The 22,930-nt window shown below is 36.2% G+C and overlaps 1 long non-coding RNA gene across 1 annotated transcript; it reads left to right on the forward strand.

Annotated features, from left to right (window-relative positions):
- The first annotated feature begins 2 nt into the window (after positions 1–2).
- Positions 3–6,928, forward strand: LOC121259423. The gene is made up of 3 exons (XR_005939584.1): positions 3–237; positions 2,539–2,543; positions 6,917–6,928. It is a non-coding gene; the product is annotated as an uncharacterized LOC121259423 (long non-coding RNA).
- Positions 6,929–22,930: the final 16,002 nt, after the last annotated feature.

The following is a 22,930-nucleotide window of genomic DNA, read 5'->3' on the forward strand; positions in this document are numbered from 1 at the left end:
AAAGCTGGGGAACGGTCCGGCTGTTAAGCCTGGAATAGTAGTTCTCCAATCACAATCAGACACGTAGGTGACTTATTGTGAAATTTTTACATCTACAGACACTCGATCATTTTCATTACACCTTCCTCACACTTGTATTCATGTGCCCTTTCTATTTTCCTGAGGAACCTCGACGGACTCAACATCCCGCATGGCGCTCGACCCAAACGGTGGTGAAGCTCGACCCAGACAGTGGTGGTGACTCAGACGGTGCATTTCTCATCTTTGTCTTTCGGTAATCTCTCTCTTCGTCTCTTTGAAATTTCTAGGTTATATTTGTTCCTTCTTTCCTGTTGTTTTTTTATGAGTTACCATAGGATTTCTCTTCTGAATCTTGTTTCTATAGCTTTGCTTTACTGGATATTTGGAAGCCCTAATTAATTGTGAACCCATAACTGAAATCGCCGATTGAATTGCTTCAGCGTCGGAATTAGATGGTGGTGGTGGAACCTTGGTCGGTGTCTGACGGTGGTGCTCAAGTCTTGGTCGGTGGGCGGCGGGCTTGATGGCGCAACAAGAGGTGGATTGGAAGTGGACAAAGAATGTGAGTTGGAAAATGCAAACCGATTCTGTGAAGAAAATAGTTCGTGATTCTGGGTGATGAGGTCTAAAGGATTTATTGTGTTTTTATCTATGTATCAGCGTCTGATTAAAGGGCTGCTATTCTAGGCTTAAAAGCGGGACCGCTCCACAGCGTTTATGATATATAATCTATTTATGACACAATTAGAAGGAACAAAAGATCATTGGCATTCACAAAATAAATTATTAGTTAAACTGTTATTGGATGAAAAGGCATGTGATCATTATATATGCATATTTGACATGATGTGTCAATTTGTGATTGGTTATGATATATAATTAAAGTGCCAAATCACCAATTTTCATTATTAATAGATTAACAAAACTTGGATGGAGAGATCATTATTTTGATACATAATTATTAGATGGAGGGGCGCCCACGTGGGGCTGACCCCCTCCTGCTTGTAACGCATGGCTTTAAGCCATGCGTTACTTGTAACGTATGTAACGCATGGCTTAAAGCCATGCGTTACTGCCGTTACACAAGGCAATTGAAGGCTGGCCTTTAAGGCCAGCCGTGCATAGGAGGACTATATATAGTCCTCCTCAATTGTGTTTTTTGCACCCATCTGAAAAATAGACAAAAGACTCTCTCTCTTTTTGTTCTCTCTTGATAAAATACTTAGGCTGTGGATTTGTAAGTGTTACTCTAGTTCCATACTACGTAGTAAACTTTCGCCACTAAGAGGAAACGCTTGGAGTTTATCAATCTGGAAAAACTTGTGGAGCAATTCTTTAAGCTGAGCTTGAGGTACTTTTCCGTTGTGCATTCTAACATTGGTATCAGAGCTATTTTTTGAATTGCTTCCAGTTTTTAATTTTTTCTCGCATATGCTTGAGATTTGTATGGTGTTTTTTTTATCCTCTTTTTTTTTATCTGTTAAAAAAAAAAAAAATAACGCACACCAGGTGGTGCTGCGAGCACCAACGCAGTGGTGCTGCGCGCACCACCGCAAGGCGCTGCTCGCACCACAGTGGTGCAGCGCGCACCAGCGTGGTGCTGCGAGCACCAGCGCGGTGCAGCGCGCACCAGCGAGGTGCTGCGCCCACCCCCGCGGTGCTGCACGCACCAGAGAGGTGCTGCTCGCACCACGGAGGCGCAGCGCGCACCGGCGAGGTGGTCGGCAGCACCCTGCTGCTTGGACCGATCACTTCCGCCGCCTGCGGTGCTGCGTGGGAGGCTCGAGGGCGTGCTGCTTCGAACGGCTACTGTTCACGTGAACAGTAGCCGAATGGGGGGAAGAAGATGACCATTAGGTCATCTGATTTCCATGGGCTTGGGCCTCATGGCCCGGCCCACACTTTTTTTTCTCCTTTTTAAATATCACGGGCTGGGCTTGGCCCAACATTTTTACTGGGCATATTTTTAAAGCCCAACTTTGTTCAAGCCCAATTTTTTTTAAACAGAAAATAAAATGAGGGGATGAAATTTGCTCTAAGATATATTGTTATATTACATTTGATTTTTTATTTAATTTTTTTTAGATTAAATGTGATCACATGTGAATATATAGTTATATTCATGCTATTTTTTTTCCATTATGTTATATTACATGTGATCTTTTATTTAATTTGTTATATTAAATGTGATTACATGTATATGTGAATTGAACATGTGGATATGTGATTATTTTTATCATCTATGAATGTTAGGCTTGAATGTTTATACATTAGTCTTTATTGATAAAATAGAAAAATTCCCACTAAGTAGTCTTAGTTAGAAATGTCAGTGTAGATGATAGACTGAAAAAAAATTGCAGTGACCCCAGTAAGAACTGTAAATGCACTGTATAGCCAAAAGACCACAGTGACCCCAGTAAGAACTGTAAATGCACTGATGGAACAAGAAAAATAGACTGTAATGGTCTTATATGAGCCATCTTTGTAGACTGGCCCAACAGGTTACTGTGGTTGGAGTAGCTGTCCTTGTAGACTGGCCCAAAAGGTTACTGCGATTTTAGTAGGTTATGTCTTTACATGTGACTAGGACTAGATGACTACTTAAGATAGTGGGAGTATGGTTGAGATTTATGATTAATTCTCCCATATTTTTTTTGAATTTGCGCGGGAATTAGGTTAGAAATTTAATAATTGGATATTGTGGAGCAAGAGATGATTCTGAAGCCTAGCGATTTTTCGATCTTGCGACATGTCTAAATTATTTTTCTAACTTGGATGGACGCGGCAGATTTCTTAGGTGTGTGTGTAATATCCCTTCTTTGCATTTTGTAGTGAAATGGCATCCAAGAGTATAGTTGCCGATTTAAACAAATGGGAGAAATTGGATGGGGAGAACTACGACATTTGGCATCGCAAGATCCAATATGTTTTAGATGAGCAAGAGGTCTTGGAGGCCTTATCTCACTCCCTTACTGAGCCCGGGGAAGGGACTTCGGAACAACACAAAATAGATCAACTAGCCTATACTCAATGGGCTAAGAAAAGTCGGTGCGCGCGCATAATAATGTTAAGCAGCATGCACAATGATCTAATGTGTGAGTTCGAGATCTACGACACTGCCCAAAGCATGTGGGAGGCTTTGAAGTTGAAGTTTGGTGGAACTTCAGCCACTAGGTTGCGTGGGTTAACCATGAGGTTTGACTCCTATAAGATGCGCTCTGACCACACGATGAAGCAGCATTTTAGGGCTATGTCAACCATGATCCGCGAACTTAAGTCGGCAGGAAACAACCTGACTGATGAACAGCAAGTCCAGGCAGTGATAAGATCACTGTCGAATTCTTGGGAGAATATGAGCCAGAACCTGACGCATAACGAGAATATCAAAGACTTTGATGATGTCTCGCGTCACTTGGAATTGGAGGCTGAGCGCCTAGAGGCTGCCAAGCCCAATCACACGGCCTATGTGGCTGATTCTGGTTCGCGTAAGGCATCAAGGCCTAAGCGCAAGAAGTCTAAGAATGGAGTAGCTGCTGGACAAATTAAGAAGGTGTCAGGAACTTCTCAGCGCAGCAAGAGGGGCAAGCGCGGGAAGAACAAGTCGAAATTAGAGTGCTTCAACTGTGGAAAGAATGGCCACTTCGCTCGTGACTGCACTGAGCCGAAGAAGGTACACTCTAACTTTTCTCGCATTGTTTTTGTAACTAGCCATGTGATGGTTGCTCACTCCTATCCTGTGTGGATTGTTGATTCAGGAGCGACCGAACACATAGCGCGAGATAGAGTTGGATTTGTTGAGTATCGCCGGATTCCAGCTAGGAGTCGTGATATCAAGGTGGGGAATGGAGCTAGCGTTGAGGTACTGGGACTTGGTACCTACAAGCTGGACTGGCGGGGTGGCCGCACTCTTTTCCTTCACAATGTGCTATACGCTCCCGAGATCCGACGAAACTTACTTTCTGTAGTCACTCTATTAAGACTTGGTTTTCGTATTGTATTTGAAAACAATTATGTTTCCTTTTATTTGGGCCATGTGTTTTATGGCAATGCTTTTCTACAAGACGGTTTTATGATATTGAATTTAGATTATTCAAATATAAATGAGTCAATTGCTTTTCTTTCTACATCTGATAATTTGGATTCATATAAATGGCATGCTAGGCTTGGCCATATAGGGCAAGATAGAATGACTAGGTTAGCTAGAGAAGGCCTTATAGGCAATCTCGCTAAGGTCATCTTACCCACATGTGAACATTGTCTAATGGGAAAAGCTAAGAGAAAACCGTTTGGAAAAGCTACAAGGGCATCTTTTCCACTGCAATTAGTCCACTCAGACATCTGTTGTCCAATGAGTGTGAGGGCAAGACATGGAGGTGTCTACTTCATCACATTTATAGATGATTTTTCACGTTACGGTCATGTCTACTTAATCTCCCATAAGTCTGAAGCATTGGAATGCTTTAGGCGATATCTAAGAATGGTTGAGAATCAGTTAGACAAGAGTTTAAAAGCTCTAAGAATTGACCGAGGACGAGAATATCTCTCTGAGCAATTTAAAAGGCTTTGTGATGAAAAAGGAATCAAAAGACAGTTGACGATGCCGAATACGCCCCAGCAAAATGGCATGGCGGAAAGGAGAAATCGAACACTGCTTGAGATGGTTAGGTCAATGATGGCGCAAGCAAACCTACCAATTTCTTTTTGGGGGGATGCACTTTTGACTGCTGCCTACATTCTTAACCGAGTGCCCTCCAAATCAGTAACTTTCTCCCCATATGAACTATGGACCGGCGAGAAACCCAATTTGAGTAACTTGCGGCCATGGGGTTCAACGGGTTTTGTTCACAATTTTTCTCATTAGTATGGGAAGTTAGGCCCTAGAGGGAAGAAGTGTATCTTTATAAGGTACTCAGAACACTCTAAAGGGTATGTATTAATAGGTGAACAATCTGATGGAAGTGTGACTGAGATTGAGTCACGAGATGTGGATTTCATTGAAGATGAGTTTCCAAGTAGAGGTGAGGTTGATAGGAGTTTAGAACTTCATGAGATTGTAGAACAAGAAGAAAGTGCTCCAAGGAATTTAGTTGAGAATGAGGAAGAAATTCTTCAAGCTCCTACGAATTATTTGAATCCGAGTGGGAGCACATCACTTGTCAATCAATCACAACAACCTCAGCCGCGTAGAAGCACACGCGAAAGTATTCCCTGTCGTCGTTTTGAGATTAAAGGGGAAGCTTTTATGGTAGCTCCGCATGATGATGACGAGCCTAGGACAATTTATGAGGCTATCTCATCTTCTACAAAAGATGAGTGGATGAAAGCTCTTAATGATGAGATTGAGTCTATGAAGATTAACCAGGTCTGGGATCTGGTTGATCTACCAATAAGACGTAAGACTATTGGGAACAAAAGGGTTCTTAAGGTCAAACGCAAGTCGGATGGATCAATAGATAAGTACAAAGCTCACTTAGTGGCGAAAGGATATACCCAACAGGAAGGTATAGACTATGAGGAGACTTTTTCACCAGTAGTGAGGTTTGCCTCAATTCGCCTGATTCTAGCTATAGTAGCAAACATGGATTTGGAACTCTACCAGATGGACGTTAAGACAGCATTTCTCAATGGAGAACTAGATGATGAGATCTATATGGATCAACCAACTGGTTTTGTGGTCAAAGGTCAAGAGTGCAAAGTGTGCAAGCTCAAACGATCTATATATGGCCTAAAGCAATCATCTAGACAATGGTACCTCAGATTCCATCGAGCCATTCTCTCGAATGGGTTTACGATGATCACAGAGGATCATTGTGTTTATGTCAAAAGGTCTAAGAAGAGTTTCATTATGTTGTCATTATATGTTGACGACATACTACTAGCTGGAAATAATAAAGGGTTGATAGTCGCCACAAAAGAGTGGTTATCCTTCAATTTTGAGATGGAGGATATGGGTGAAGCAGAATACATTTTGGGAGTTAAGATCTACAGAGATCGCTCAAAGAGACTTTTGTGTTTGTCTCAACAGACTTACATAAAGAAAGTCCTCGAGCGCTTCCTAATGAATGGATGTAAACCCATTGACACCCCTGTTGCAAGGAGCGAGAACTTGTCTAAAGTGATGTGTCCTAAGCACAGTTTTAAACTTCGTACCGTATCGGCCGGTACGGCTGAAATTTTTCGTTTCGGCCGTCCGGCCGGTACAGGTACTATACCTGTTCCGTACCAGCCAAAATACCGGCCGGTACCGGCCAAAATACCGGCCGGTACCGGTCATACCGGCCTAAATTTCGGCCTGTACCGGCCTATATTTCGGCCGGTACCGGCCGATATTTTGGCCTGTGTTTTTTTTTTTTTTCGTTTTTTCAAACTACAAACTTATTTTTTAACCCTCAATTCAGACTAGACTATTTATAATTTATATATATATGTATTTGTATATAATTTATTTATATATAGACTATTATTTTAGAATATAATTTTTATATATATTTATATATATAATTTATTTATAGATCGACTATCCCGAAACGTTATCCCGAAACGCTATTCCGAAACGGTACCGGTACCGAAATATTTCGTTCCAGTGCCTTGACCGGTACGGTGTCCGGTACGGTATTCAAAACATTGGTCCTAAGACTCAAAAAGAAAAGGAAAAGATGGCTCGTGTCCCTTATGCTAATGCTGTGGGTAGTCTGATGTACGCAATGATGTGTACTCGACCTGACATATGCTATGCAGTTGGCTTAGTGAGTAGATTCCAATCAAACCCCGGACTAGCTCACTGGAAAGCGGTCAAAAGGATTATGCGATATCTCAAGGGAACTGCAGACTATGTGCTGTGCTATCAGGGTTCAGATTTGCAGCTAAGAGGTTATAGTGATGCCGATTGGGGCAGCGACCTAGATGAGCGCAAATCAACCACTGGGTATGTCTTTCTGCTCAACCAAGACGCCATTACGTGGAGCAGCAAGAAACAACCCTGTATAGCTTTATCCACCATGGAGGCAGAATACATAGCTTGTTCTGCAGCAGTTCAAGAAGCTGTTTGGTTACGGAGGTTCCTCAAGCATTTAGACATTGGCACGGATACTTCAGATCCGGTGACAATATTCTGTGACAGCATGGCAGCTCTCGCATATGCTAAGGACTCAAAGTATCATGGAAGAATCAAACACATAGATATCAGATATCACTACATCAGAGACATGATAGCGCAAAAGGAAGTGGTTCTGAAACATCTTTCTAAGAGTCGCATGGTTGCTGATCCCTTAACGAAGCCTATAGCAAGAGATGTCTTCGAGGCTCATGTTAGGAATCTAGGACTGCGTAGACTATAAATGTAATTTGTGTTTCAAATGACATAAAGATGTAACATTTCCTTTGGGATATTAATACAATATGATTCAGTTCTTGTCTTTATCGTATTGTTTTTAATACACATACACAAGATATGTCAACAGGCTTAGATTGGCTCACTCACACGAGCGATCGCCTCTAGCGCTTAAGTAGCGAGTAGAGATGAGACATTGTGTCCCTAGGTACTTGTCCAAAGAGATAAGTTGGTTGACACAAAGTTATGTCGCCTTAGTGGGAGCTAAGATGAGGTCCATTGATAGGACTATGCATGGGTTACCCCACCATCCATGTAACCTGTAGTAAGCCAAATGCGAGTTCCTCTTTGACGCCTTGGAGACGTGCAAATTGAGGAATTCGGGTTAGATGCTTAAGGAGCGGCTAGACTGAGATCTGTACGGTGTTGATATAGACATATGCTCTTTGAGAAAGAGAAATCCACCGTAGCATGTGTTTCATACTATATGTGCTTATACGACCATATGAGAAAGTGAGTAAAATGTTTCCCTCTTTCTCACTGTGTGAGTCTCATTTCTTAAAAAATGTCCTTTACTTTTGACTATGTCACGAGATGGAGGTTGTGATGTTTGCTACTTTGGCATGCTGTCTATGGCCATGATTGATACGGTCTAAAGAGGCATTGTTGGGAAATCAGTTCGACCAAAATTGAGTGATATGAGTGTAAAGGGAAGACTATTCGATATCGTATCTTCGATAGTGTTTGCTGACGTCATACAAATGACGCTACATCTTGGTAGCGGCTAAAGGTTGTGAACACATTGAAATATTTGGAGGTAGTCAAGCATTGTTCTGAGTTTTTTTAACTCAAGAGGGTTCGAAAATGCTTGATCTTGATGCGATCGAATAAGTCTAGGACATGACCAGACACTTTAGGGATGTTACTATGCTGGTCTTCTCTGGGAGAGATTTAGTGTATGTACTCCCTCCTTTCTACATATGTGCTTGGTGGTCGCACGACCTATTTATTTGTATGAACAAAATTGAGAACATTAGAGAGATGCTGACCTGGGGTCATGCCCACTGTGTGCGAGTGGGAGATATTAGATGGAGGGGCGCCCACGTGGGGTTGACCCCCTCCTGTTACTTGTAACGTATGTAACGCATGGCTTAAAGCCATGCGTTACTGCCGTTACACAAGGCAATTGAAGGCTGGCCTTTAAGGCCAGCCGTGCAGAGGAGGACTATATATAGTCCTCCTCAATTGTGTTTTTTGCACCCATCTGAAAAATAGACAAAAGACTCTCTCTCTTTTTGTTCTCTCTTGATAAAATACTTAGGCTGTGGATTTGTAAGTGTTACTCTAGTTTCATACTACGTAGTACACTTTCGCCACTAAGAGGAAACGCTTGAAGTTTATCAATCTGGAAAAACTTGTGGAGCAATTCTTTAAGCTGAGCTTGAGGTATTTTTTCGCTGTGCATTCTAACAATAATGATCTCAAAGATCTATTTGAGACCTTTTCAACTCTTAAATTAGGACCAATATTTCAAAATTAGTCAAGCTAGCTAGCCTTAATTAAGAAAAACAGTGCAACATTTATATATATATAATTTAATAATTATTATATATTGATCACAAATATCAAATTGGAAATATTTATAATTTTTGCAAGAGTACTCGTTTCCCTAGTCGAATAAAAAATGATTAATTAATTTTCTACAAGTGATCACGAAGGAATTATTAGGAATAATTGGAATTAATCTCAAATTTATCTAATATTTGGATGAACATGACGTACAACTTATTGTATATAAAGAGTTATTTCTAGGGATGGGCAGTTGGGCTTGCCCCCCGTCCGCCCCACCCCCGCATGGCAGGGCGGACAACCCCGCTCTGCCCATGCAGAGGCGGGGCCCCCCGCCCTGCATCTAGGGCCCGGCCCTCTCCGCCCCCACTTACATTTATATATTTATATATATATAAATCTCAAATTAACTTTCTAAAAATGTGATGTTTGATGTGTTCATCATGAAAGTACATCTATTTTTTTTTCTTCTTTTATGTATGTTGTTTTGCAAATTTAATTCACTCATTTGAGCCAGAAATACATTTATATTAATATTGTTTGAGTACTTTATCTTCAATCAAATCAGGTCATCATATGTCAAAGTTTTGTGACTTAATTGGCATAACCCTTAATCCCTAAAAGGGAGGTCTGGAGTTTGAAACCCCCCTCCCTACTAAAAAAAATAAAAATAAGGTCATCACGTATAGGGGTGATAAACAGTCCGGTCCGACCGGTCGGACCGAGACTGAGACTGAGATCGGTCGGTCTCGGTCCACATTTTAGAGGACCGAAAAGTTTCGATTCGGTCCACGGTCCAGGATTTTTCCGGATCGGACTGGACCGAATGAAAAATAAAAATAAAAAAATATTTTATATATATTATTTATATAATAATTGTACAATTAACAATATAAAATTTTAAATATGTTATTAATACTTGTTAATATTCTATAAATTAACAATATTTTATATATATCTTCATCTAACCTATCACTATTAACAATATAAAATTTTAAATATGTTATTAACACTTGTTAATATTCTTTGAATTAACTAATATATAATATCAATTAATTAATTATATAGTAATTATATAAATTAATAATATAATTTTGATCTAATTTATTATCATTGACCATATAAAATATTTTTTTATTGAACTTGTTACATAATCCACATTAATAAGTCACTTAATTTAATTTAGTATTTTAAATAAATTTTTTTATTAATTATTTAAAAAAATAAAAAAATAAAAAAAATTAAGCCGGACCAAATGGACCGACCGGACCGATAGCAATCGATCTAGTCCCTATGGATGTTCGGTCTGAAAATTATCGGACCGGACCATTACACCCCTAATCACATACACCATCGAGTAGGAGGTTGGCACGTCAAATATCTCTAGACTTTAATTGCATCTGTTTGCCATGTCAAGTATAATAAATAATTTAACTTATTATTATAAATTTTTTAAATTTTAATATAAAATATAATAAATAATTTAATTCTTTTTAAATTTTAAAATAATATTATTATTAAAAAATAATTTTAATAATATTTTATCATTTCAACAAGCAACTCAATCTCAAAATTTCCTCACTTTTACTGTAAACTTCATCGATCTTGCCCAGGTTTGCCACATGTATATATAATTAATGCCAATTTCACCTCACGTTTGAATTCGAAATCCTTCCTCACCGACAAATTTAGAAGAGTCAGGCTCGGCCCAATCTCAAGATGCGGTGAAAAATTAGCATTAACTAATATTGTCTATTTTTCAGTGTCCAGTCTCCTGTGTCAGCGACTCGGCAGTACTCTAGCCGCCTCTATCTCTTTCTTGTTACTTACAAATAAAAAATCCTATTGTGTTTACTCCAAATTTCCAATTATACGAAAAATACTATTCTCATAGTTTATTTCTACCGCTCAAATTTATCATTGTGATTTTAGATTTTCTTACTTAATAATTAAATAAATATTTTTAATAATATTATAATATTTTTTATTTTTTTTAAAATATATAAAATTGTTAAAAAATATATGAATAAAAAAATTAAAAAAAAATTAAAAAATCCTATAACTAACAATAGCTCCCAGTGGTACCTGAGAGTAGTAGCTGTAGGGCCACTCCAATTATATATCTTTTTAGCTGGCTTGCCTTTAAACTGGGTGACAATACTTGGTATACTCTGAATCTCTTATGAAATAAGTGAGTTAGAGTTTAATATAAATAAGTTTAGCTCAAGACAAATTGACTCTATAAGATATAATTAATAAACGAGATGGGTTAATCCGGAAAATCCGCAATCAACCCTATGACAAGAATAAATTTTATTTTCAAATTATATGTCTTTATTGTTGTTAGAATGTAATATTAATATTAGTATTTGACTATTTAATATCTTAAATTATTAACCTTTTTTTATATGTAATTTTATTTTATGAAATTATTAATTTCTTAATATTATTGGTTTGGATATTGATCATAAAATATTTTAACATGAATCTAGTTATAATTGTGAATGACTTATATAATTATTCTTGTGTTATATATGAAATTATACTAATTGAGTTAAAAATAAATATATAGGTAATCTCAACCCATTTATATGAAAGTAAATAAATGAATTGAAATTAGTTTAAACGGGTTAAACGGTCGTACCCATATTAACTCATTAAAAGTTAATTATTAAATGAGCTATATGGGTCGTGTTAGGATTTTTGAGCTTGACCCCTTTAGTTAAAGGGAGCGTATAAGCACGCTTTGATACTAAGTTGTGGTGCCTCGTCTCTTGTGTAATGGTTTTGGTAAGGTTCTGTGGTGCTAAGGGTGCCAGATAAAAGGTTAATACTTAGGGTTTGGTCAGGTTAGGCATGCCTCATCCAGATGGAAGTACACGTATTGGATACATATATAAAATCGCAACGGAAAAGATGAAGGTTCACTAAATAAACTAGACCTTGTATTACTAGAAATCTAAAACACAATCTTAGAAATAATTAGTGTCATTCCTCTTAGAGACAAACATCCCAAAGAGTATGTTCATCACCTAATGGGCGGTAGATCGAATACGATTGGTTGCCTCGTTTTAAAGGACTGAGTACAACTCAAAATGATGCATGGCTCCTACGATAGAGACAAGCCCCAATCCTTAGGGTTCGGGCATGATCAGCTCTTCTTCCTCGAGCATCATTCCTGGTTCTAACTCCATATCAAAATCTATGATTCCGAGGATGAAACCAAATGTAGGTTAAGTAGCCATGACAAAAATTACTAATGAGAGATAATGCTCCTAAAGATGCAATGAACAATTCATGTAAATAGTGAAAGGACATATGTATATACGTTTTGGTGAGGTATAGACATATGGGTTCGTAAATATGGTGAGAAAGCACTCTCTTAGTGAAACACAGACACACACACACACACACACACACACACACACACACACACACACACACACACACAGATATATAAGAATGACGAGGAATCACCCTTCGAGGAGTTACCCTCTTACACAACATACTAACAAATAAGCATAATAATTAGACGAGGAATCACCCTCCGCTTCAATAGATCAAATACATAAAAATCATATATGGTTCCACATGCACAATTGCCATCACACAGATGCCTATCACATAGGTATTCTTCACATAGATATTCATTGCCTGATGGGCCAACAGGGGATGAGCCGTTCCACCACCAAAATGAGGGAAATCCTTTCTATCTGACCAATATGGTGCAACTTGGCTCGCTTGTGCCCCAACACAGGTCAACTCTTACACAGAGATAACATGTTGCATCGGAGAAACATTTACCTGGCCAACTAATTTAAAGACTCCAACACGTGATATGATGAGGGATTCTACATCCCGACTATTAGGTGAGGCAAACACAATACTGCCCTACTCCAATCATTCACGGGGAATCCCTCTATTCGTTTGAAGCTCATGGCGACATCTCACAAGAATGGTTCGGGGAACCCTGTCCAGTCCCATTATTATTGACGCACGATACACTTACTCATGACACAGAGATATAGATATTCACACCGAGATCATAAGTCAGGGAAAAAACAACAAACACATTCAAAGTCTAAAAAAAAAAGAAAATGAACATAAGATAAACATAATGATAAAAAAGACTTATTCATGTTTAGAAAGGGGAAAGTTATAGAAAATGCAAATGTCTCTTATATACAACATTCACGCCACATTCTACAGTCATGTCTTAGAAGCTAACCTACCTCACAACGTCGATTTTGCTATTGCGTTGCGCCACTCCTTCCTTGCTCTTTTGAAGAATCCGGCTCTACAAGACCTCATGTGCTTAAGATCTCAAAAGTGAGATTTTGTCCCATGTCCAAATCCATTTTATAGGGTGGGGTTGTCAGACGTTCTTCTGACATACTTCTAACTACAGGTATGCTTGGATATGAGTCATTTAGCCTCATCTGTCGTACATTGGGATAATAGTGATAGACGACCAAGGCATAATCCACACTCCCTTATGGCCTAGCAACTCCTTAATTCTTCCTTGAATCAAAGCCTTCCATGTTGTGTTGGGCCATACTTCTAAGTTCAGACGATATGACTTCTCGAGTCGTAATTCCTTTGCAGACCCACTCTAGATGTGACCCTTTAGGTGGAATGTGGGCTTTTCTGTACGATACTACCACTCTGAGCATTTTCTGTGTGATTCCGGAATGCTCCCATATCTGTTCCAGTCTGTCTTAGACCTTTGCTCACCTTGGGTGAATAGCTCTTATCTCATCAGAGCTACCAGCCTCTTCAGCTCTTCGTCCTTACCTTAATGGTGGACTACTTTTCTAAGTCGCCTACCATAAGGCGGGATACTCATACCCACCTCACGCTAGGATGTATCTATTAAGCCTTCTACAAGGTGTTCGCTCACTCACATATTGGACTAGCTGCATTATGCAATATCCACAACTATTTTCTTCAACAAACCAATGAAGTGTTCCTCATCTTTCTTTTCATTCAACCCCATTGGTGGTCTGTCCCCTTGCGTTAGCGTGGCTCTTACAAAGAGAGTCTCTGAGTTGATCATGCGTGGTGTCCTTGTGTGTGTTGACCGGGTTGAGTGATTCAACGCGTCGAACGGTGGAGTAATTCCCTATTGGTAATTATATGATGAGATATTGTGAATTTCATGTACTTTAATAAGAGAGTGATTCTTCGCCTTGATAATGACTATCCATATATGAGATTTGCTCGGATGGTGATTGTTCACCATACTTATATATTTGTGACTTATTCTAAGGGTGATTGCTCTCCATCATTATGAATACATGTGTTTCTACTTGAAGGGTGATTCCTCACCATGCATAAATATATGTGTTCACATATTAATTTACATGAAACAATGAATGCATATTCATGTCCATTATTTCTCATCAATAGTATTGTCATGAGTTTTAATCTACTAGGATTAGGGACGTAAAAAAAAAAATTGAAAACCGATTGAACCAACCAAACTGGTGGGTTTGGTACTAATTTACAAATTTTGAAAATCAGTTTGAACCAAACCAGACCGATATATATTTTAATTTTTTATAATATATTATATATTCTAAATTGCTTATTAATTTAACATGAAACTTTAATTTTAAATATGAACATTAAAATTAAGTTATTAATATAAACTTACTTTTGATAAATACATATTTGAAAACAGTCAAAATTCTATTAATACTGTTTTTTTTTTTCGATAACCAAATTCTATTAATATTGTCATTGCCGCAGATGGTGGTTATCTTCAGAAGCGTTTGATTGTGGCTCGTCTCTATGTGAACTAAATGTTGAACTGAGATTGGATGAGGATGTCATGATAACATACAGCAGCAGACAAAGCCACATCATGAAATGACAAATTAGCTATAGATAGAAGCTATTCAAATCTCCCTTTGCCTTTAGCATATTCGGACCTGACACCAACAAATGGATGTCCTTTCTTATTCTAACAATTCATCATTCGTTCGTGGATATATAAATTTTTGACATAATAAATTATAATATATATTAGTTTTGATAAATATGTTTTTACACACTCAATTATATATTCTCAACTTATGCAGTGTCACGTGTAAATGGTAAACTAAAAAATTAGATTGGATTAAAATTGAAAAAATTTAAAGTTTTGATTTTGGTGATAAATCTATTTGTATTGGTTATTAAATTTTCAAAACCGGTGTATATCAGTTTGGATCCAAATCTTGTTCAAAATTAGACTGAACAAGACCAGGTACACCCCTAATGAATAATTCTTAGAAGTCTCACTATGATGGTCCCACCTGTGGTTTCGTTTACATTTATCGGAGTTGTAGATGTTGATGCAGATTTGGCACATACAAATATTCATGAGGATGAGGACTAGCCCCACCCGAGGTATAGACACATAGGTCTGTCTCCGATTGTTAGATATTTGTTTTGTTAAGATATAGATTTTAGTTATGTTAGATATTTGTTTTGTTAAGATATAGATTTTAGTTATGTGATGAATCATATACAATTTGTTGTGTTTTGATGTAATTAGAGAATTGATGATAGTATATGTTGATGTAAAAGTTTGTTGGCTAGGATTAGATGACTAGGACCTATTTGAATTATTGGATGAATGTAATTTGTTTTTATCTTTATCTATGAATATCTAAATTCAAAGATAAATAGATTAATAGATAAAGGTTTATTTTTATCTTTATCTATGAATATTTGAATTCTAAGATAAGTGGTTAAATAGATAAATGTTCAAAAGACTTTTGATCAAGATTGAATGTTCGGAAAGATAGGAGATATCAAGTGATCTGAATAGAAGATTCAAAAAGAAGATATCAAGCAGAAAGAATTTCAAACTATCAAGAAGCTATCTAGAACAGAAGCTGAACAGAAATCAATTACTGTAGAGAAGAGTTATTGCGACATGTCAGCAATCAGTCAGGAGACATCTTCGCGACAGATTTTATCCGTCAGCAGAATCCTACTGAAACTGGAAATCTTATCAGGTTGTTTATTTAAAGGATCCTACTGGTTAGGATCCACAGAGATTCAGATCTACATATTTTCTAGAGCACTTTCTAGTGCATTATTTTAGTGAGAAAATTCTTTAGTGAATTTTCATATTTGTGATCTCTCTTTGAGTGTGATCATGTTTCGAGCGTGGAAGATCTTGTGATTGGACTTCAGCCCCTAAAATTCTAAGGGGAAAGTCAATATTTGAAGATCGCCAGATGTTCTGGCTGCTACTGCGGTAGAAGATAAACAGGTCGTTTGTCTGGACAAATAAGAGAATCAAGTTGCAAAGGTTTTGTAATTGATGAGTACTTGTAATTGATTTTCAAATAATAAGATTGATTTTCGTAAGTTTGGTTGCCCCGTAGGGTTTTACCTTTAAAGAATTCTTTAAAGGGTTTCCCTTCGATACCAATGTTAGTGTTATGTAATTTATTTATTTTATGTTATTATTTAATTATTAAATTATTTGCATGCTTGAATACTAACTAATTTGTTGAGTGAATTGATAGATATTTCCACTGCATTACAAAGGTACTTGGATAATTTCAGTATATAATTTGGAATAAATCACAATGAAGGTTAATTTTCTTACGGTATAAATCTTTGGTATACTCAGTATACTAGTCTACGACTAATCCTAGTACTTATTCCACTGCAATATACATTTCACTTAACGTGCGCTACACTTGAGAATGCATGCCTAGACTTGAATTAGATCTTGGGTGTTGTCGACTGGTTGGCACCCTTGACATTGAGGATCCTCGCTGAACTCTTTAATGAGAAAATAGGGCGCCACAGAGTATTAAAGATATAATATAAATAATAAAACTCATCTCTTTCTAACCATTTAAACTTTTAGGACAAATGATAATTTCGCTGTTATTAAGACATGAGTATTACTTTAAATATCGATGCCAATTTTTTTTTAAGCTATTTGAAAATGACCAAACACCAAGAACTAAGATTATAATTGTCCCAATGTAAAATGAAGTTAGGTTTAGATAGTGAGTTAAGATAAAAGTTAAAAGTTAAATAAAATATTATTAGAATATTATTTTTTAATATTATTATTATTTTGAGATTTGAAAAAGTTTAATTGTTTATTATATTTTATATAGGAGCTTGTGAAAGTTATAATGGTGAGATAAGATGAGATGAATTGAGAGTGTTTCTCAATCCAAATTGAGCCAAGCTCTCGTTTGTATTCAGAGAGTGTTTCATCTCATCTCATCTCATCATTACAATTTTTTTTTTCTAAATTTTCGCACAAAATATAATAAACAATTCAACTAATTTTTCAAATCTGAATTTAAATATTTCAAATTCTAAAACAATAATAATATTAAAAAAATAATATTCTAACAATATTTTATTCAACTATCAACTTTCATATAAAACTATCTTATATTATCTTACTATCCAAACTAATTACTGTATACCCAGTCACTATTTGGGAGTGGGTGGGTTGTTCACCTGGTAGCGGTAAAAAAATTCGCGAATGACCTAGAAAATGATATTTTCCACGAAATATAATCCTAAAATTTGGAGTTAATTGAATTCATGAGAAAATTAGCATTATCCCTAGCTATATAATAAAGGTACGTACGACGCACGCAGTACGTATACCCCAGCTAACTAGAAGACGGAGATAGTTCCTTGTATCGTACGTACACTTTACCATGCATTTTTGCTGTCGTTTGTTTCTTGCGAAGACATCATCATCCAATATTTCAAGTATTGTATACACTGGCCAATGAAATTTGAGAAAATCATTGCATTGAGTTTGACACTGAAACTCTGCTGGACATGCGTTCATGCATATCGGTCTGATCAAGGCATGGAATAAGGTTCGAGGCTTGAATCGTGTGGACAATGAGTCAGTCAAGTCAAGACAGCTCACTTTAGGCGATCGAACCCAAACTACTTGGAGATTAGCAAGCATGCACGTTGTTCATCAATTCAAATGCAGTATATACCAAGTTTTGTGGTACTGCAGCTGTCAATTAAACTGCTTGGGATATTGCTGCATGCATTTCTAATATCAGGCAAAATAATCCATTTTTTGGTGAATTTTTAATCCTAATTGCTGTATCGTGTCGTGTGAAAATTATATATCTAAATTGTAACTCCGGAGTAACAGATTCATTAATTAATAGAGAATTCGATCGAAATCTCACTGATCAATAATGTGAGAAAGATACCCTCTTGTAAATCAAGACAAGATTCAAGAGAAAAGTTTTGGGCCGGATGGATTTAAAAGTAATTTTTATACCAGCCAATAGTAATATGTCACGTAGACATTTCAAGAAAATACTAGCTGAACCCACGTCCACCCGATCCTCATCTTTTCCTCTGAATCTCTCCCTCCCCCAACCCATCATCTGCAAGCAAGCTTCTCTCAGAAAAAAAAAATAAAAATTCTATTTCTTTGAGTTCTTTTAGGTTTATAAACTCGGATATACTATTAGTCGATACGTAATGAAGCTCAAAATGTAAACAAAAAGTTTGATGTGGATAAACCCACAAATATGACGAGAAATATAAGGAACTAAGAAGTTGGAGATTTTCACATCATTATATTCAGTTTTTTTCGTAACGAGAAAATCACATATCTAAATGTTCTAATTTCGTTCTTCACAAAATAATAACGCTGACTTCTTGTTCTAACTCCATGAATAATTCCAACAAAAGGTAAATAAAAATTCGACTGATTTGGAGAAAGTACCGAGATATTTATGGTTTAAAGTATAAAAGAAAAAACAAACGTAAGAGATTTTCAAAATTGGAGAAAGAACCAAGAATTCTGTAAAAAATAAACAAAAGAAAGCAAATGCAAGAGAGGAAAAAAAAATACAAAATGAGAGAGAGAGTTTTTATTTTTTTTTAAGAGAAATTGACGTGTAAATGATGGATAAAGAAGATTGAAAAATATGAAGAAAAATAAAAGAATCGGATGAACATGAATTCAATTAAAATTTTTCAAAAATGTCTATACAACACATTATTATTATTGACTTGTATAAAAGTCTCTTTTAAATCCATCGCGCTTCGAGCTTTTCTCAAGACTCGAGACACCGCTAGCATAAGTTGATACGATGGATGTGACAACTGCAGACTAGTCTTTATGTTTATGCTTTGGTACGTAACAAAGTTGCTGGAACATTCGCATGAAACCTTTCCTCCTTTGGACATGACATTGATTTTACATTTCATAGATAAATTATCACCCTTCTGAATCTATCACGGGTTTCCCACTTGTCTTATAACATATATTTGCCATAGTGGCCTCCACCGGGGCCAATTTCTAGGCCCCTAGGTGCTCGCTCGCCCAGGCTTAGGGGCAGAAAAAGTATCCAACCTTCTTCCAATAGGTGCGCATATATTTTAAGGATTTAAACTAGAATTTTGTCAGGTAGAAGTAAGTTTGCGTATCAATTTACGTATTAATATTGTTATCTTTATATTTTAAATTTAAATTAGTACTGTTTTTAATAAAGTTTATTTTTTGACCAATCATATTGAATGAATACGCGTTTTAGTGCGTATAATCGCTTATAATTAGATTTTTCCTTTAAACTATCTCTTTTCAAAAAGTCTTAGTACTGGAAATTAAACTAAGCCCAATTAGTTTTGGCCCAGTAGTTATTTATTATATATTATTAAAATAATAGTAGATATAGTTTTAGGGTTCATAAATTTTGAATATTTTTTTTAAAAAAAAGTAAGATCTATTATTAAAAAAATATTTTTTTTATGTGTTCCAGATTTACCTACTTTTGCGAGGCTTGCATATCCATGACAGTAAATAACATTTCTAATATTATTGTTCATTTCATTAGTAGCTTCTATCCAAGTTAGTTTGTGGCTGTGCTATCCGCCATGTACACTTTGATTCATGCTATTTAGTTTATTTTTTTCCCCAGAAAATCATGGATGCATTAATGGAAATAGGAGGGGGTAGAATACTAATACCCCCAGCAAAAACTTCGAACAAGAGACGTAGTACTTAATGAAAGTAAGAAAAAAATAAAAAAAGCAATGGACCAAATAAAATAGTCTAGGCCCATACTCTGGACGAATAAATTTATTCAATAGTTATCAAGTATACGACAAAGGACGTGGGTGCCCCTATAAACACTTGAATGCAACCCAAACACAGTGCTTGACAGATAGCAATTGGAGCTTGCTAGGTACAATCAGTTTGATGCTTGTACCGACGCTGACATTTTTTTTTATTGAAAAGAAAAATAAAAGAATAAACTTTTTGAGAGAAAAAGAAGATCCTTTGTCTGATAAAAATTATTTCCGTTTTTAATTTGTATCGTTTCATCAAACAGATACCTTACTTATTAGTATCGGTGCACAATTTGATGAGTGAATTCGCTTGCAAGAAGATTTTAGCATCCCATACCATAATTTATTGGCCAAGAGAACTGTCATGTTGGCTAAGTTAGGTTTGGATTGAGAAATATTCTCAATCCATCTAATCTCATTATTATAATTTTTATATATTGTCAAATAAAATATAATAAATAATTCAAATTTTTTAAATTTTAAAATAATAATAATATTAAAAAATAATATTTAAATAATATTTTATTTAATTTTTAACTTTCATCTCAACTCACTATCTAAATTTAACAAAAAAAAAAAAAAAAAGAAGTCACTATTATGATGGTTTATTTGATATTCCAGGGGATTTCTCCCCCTAAGAAAGGCCCACTGGGGCTCGGCCCAGAAACTCGGCCTGAAGATGGAGCACGGTGTGCGGAACGTACGTGGTTCTTTTTGTGTACGTGACACAGTGGGGTGGAAAACAAAATTTCTAACCTCTTTTGCACTTCAGATAGATTAAAAAAAAAAAAAAAAAATACATTAACCAGTAAAATTGATCAAAGAATTGGCCGGCTAGATTTCCGACTTGAAGCTGCCGGAGGAAGTATTTTCGATCCGATTCTATTTGGAAAAGCAGGTTTTCCGACCTGACCCGGTTTTATTTATTAAATATTATTATTTTTGTTACACCAAAACCAAACCCATATGGCCAAATACAACTGATCGTTTGGCCAAATTTGGTTGTTTTCAAATTTGAGATTTCTTAGGTTGACATTTTCAAATGATCATTGTAAAATTAAAATGCAGTTTAACATGCTCTATTTACATACAAAATGTAGCCACTTAATTTCTCACCAAATTAAACAATATCAAGCATTTAAAATACATGTCATGTGAGTTAAAAATGGCCAAATAGTCTCCCACAAAAAAAATCATTTCTCAAGGCATTGATCACTACATTATCAAAAAAATCACAGACTATTGAATCAAACAATCTCTTACCATCCAATTAATAACAGATTGGATCAAAATGATAATCTCCCCCCACTAAACCTCACACAAGACCAACGTCGATCAAACCTTCCAGTTTTTTGCATCTACTGCCAACACCAACCCATGAATCCCCGGCCTCAGCTCTTGAGTCCAGAAATCAAACTTGTCACACGAATAGCCCTATAACACTTACATGCCTGTTAACAAAAGGAAAAGAAAAGAAATTAATGGGGTTCATTTTATACGATTCTTTAATATGAAGAAGTAGACTTTAGAGAAAAATTAAAGAAATGCTCATGATGATTATTAAATAAATACATAATAAACTATTTCTTTTGCATGGGGTTGGGGTTGGTGTTGGCCTGTTTTTTAGAGTGGACATGGTACATGGTTTCTCAAGTGTATGACAATACCTTAGCTCAAAAGGTCACATTAATACTGATCTCTAGACAAGCGGCCAGGTGGATAAGAAGTCCATATTCTCTTAAAAAAATCATCAAGTTAAATAAGTTAGCCAACCAATGAAGTTAAATGAACTTATGAAACACCATAAGAAACTTCACAATCGCCATAAATCTAAGAAGGGAAAAGCCAAATATTCTTCAATTACCCTCCTTCAAAATATTATACAAAGTTATCTCTATAAGAAAAAAAGAAACTATGTTAAAAATATAATTATGAAAAAATACTACATGAAAATATATGGCACTTCAAAATGATCAACTAACCAATTTCAAGATTATAGCTTTCAGCAACTTCCATTAAATACTAGTCTTGGGAGTCGTACTTATTGGAAGGAATTTTCAACCAATTTTGTGTATAAATAAGAGGTTCAACTGTTTTTGGGATCAAGGAGCTTCAAAATGAATCTAATACATGATCTCAATGCTGAATGCCGACTAATAAGCAACAATAGAGATGATAATACCCAACACATCTCGTGCTACATTGGCAAGGATCGAAAATTTGGTTGAGTTCACTTTCCATTACATTAGAATATCAAAGATGGGTGTTAATCCTTCAAGGCTTCCCATGAAATACTTATCCAACTCTAATATGGACTCTACAATACCTTTTAATGCTTGATATTGGTGATTCTTACTATAAAGATCATCCTCATCATCATAAGATGCGTTGTTTTGGGTCTTATCAACATGACTTGATTGGCCCATACTCGAATATTGCTTATACAACAGCTCAACAATTCCCCTTAGTCGTGCAATAAGTTCAAATGCTCGCTCAGAACCAAGAAAACCAATCAACCAAAACTTAAAACTTCCAACTTTGGAGCGCGGGTCGCTGTAGTAAACAAGATTTTGTTTACTGCCTCAAAATCCTCCAATATTTTTCATATCTCAATATCATATTCTTCGATGGTTGCCAACTTAATATCAACACTTTTATAAAATTTGGCAATCCTTAGAAGTTGATATAATTGTCATCTTAACTACTACCAACTTTATCTTTTGTTCATTATATTTGGCAAGTTCAACACTAGGAATGCTAGTTGAACCATCACCCCAATCATTCTTCTTAGCTCTGATCGTTTTTAATTGGGCGTTATCCCTTCCAATCCCACTAGCAAGAAAGATTTTACAACAATATTACTACAATAATAATGACATAATAAAATCTTGTTTTTAAGAACAACATAATAAAACCTTA

The sequence above is a fragment of the Juglans microcarpa x Juglans regia genome, chromosome 4D (assembly GCF_004785595.1).
Source record: "Juglans microcarpa x Juglans regia isolate MS1-56 chromosome 4D, Jm3101_v1.0, whole genome shotgun sequence".
NCBI classification, from domain to species: Eukaryota; Viridiplantae; Streptophyta; class Magnoliopsida; order Fagales; family Juglandaceae; genus Juglans; species Juglans microcarpa x Juglans regia.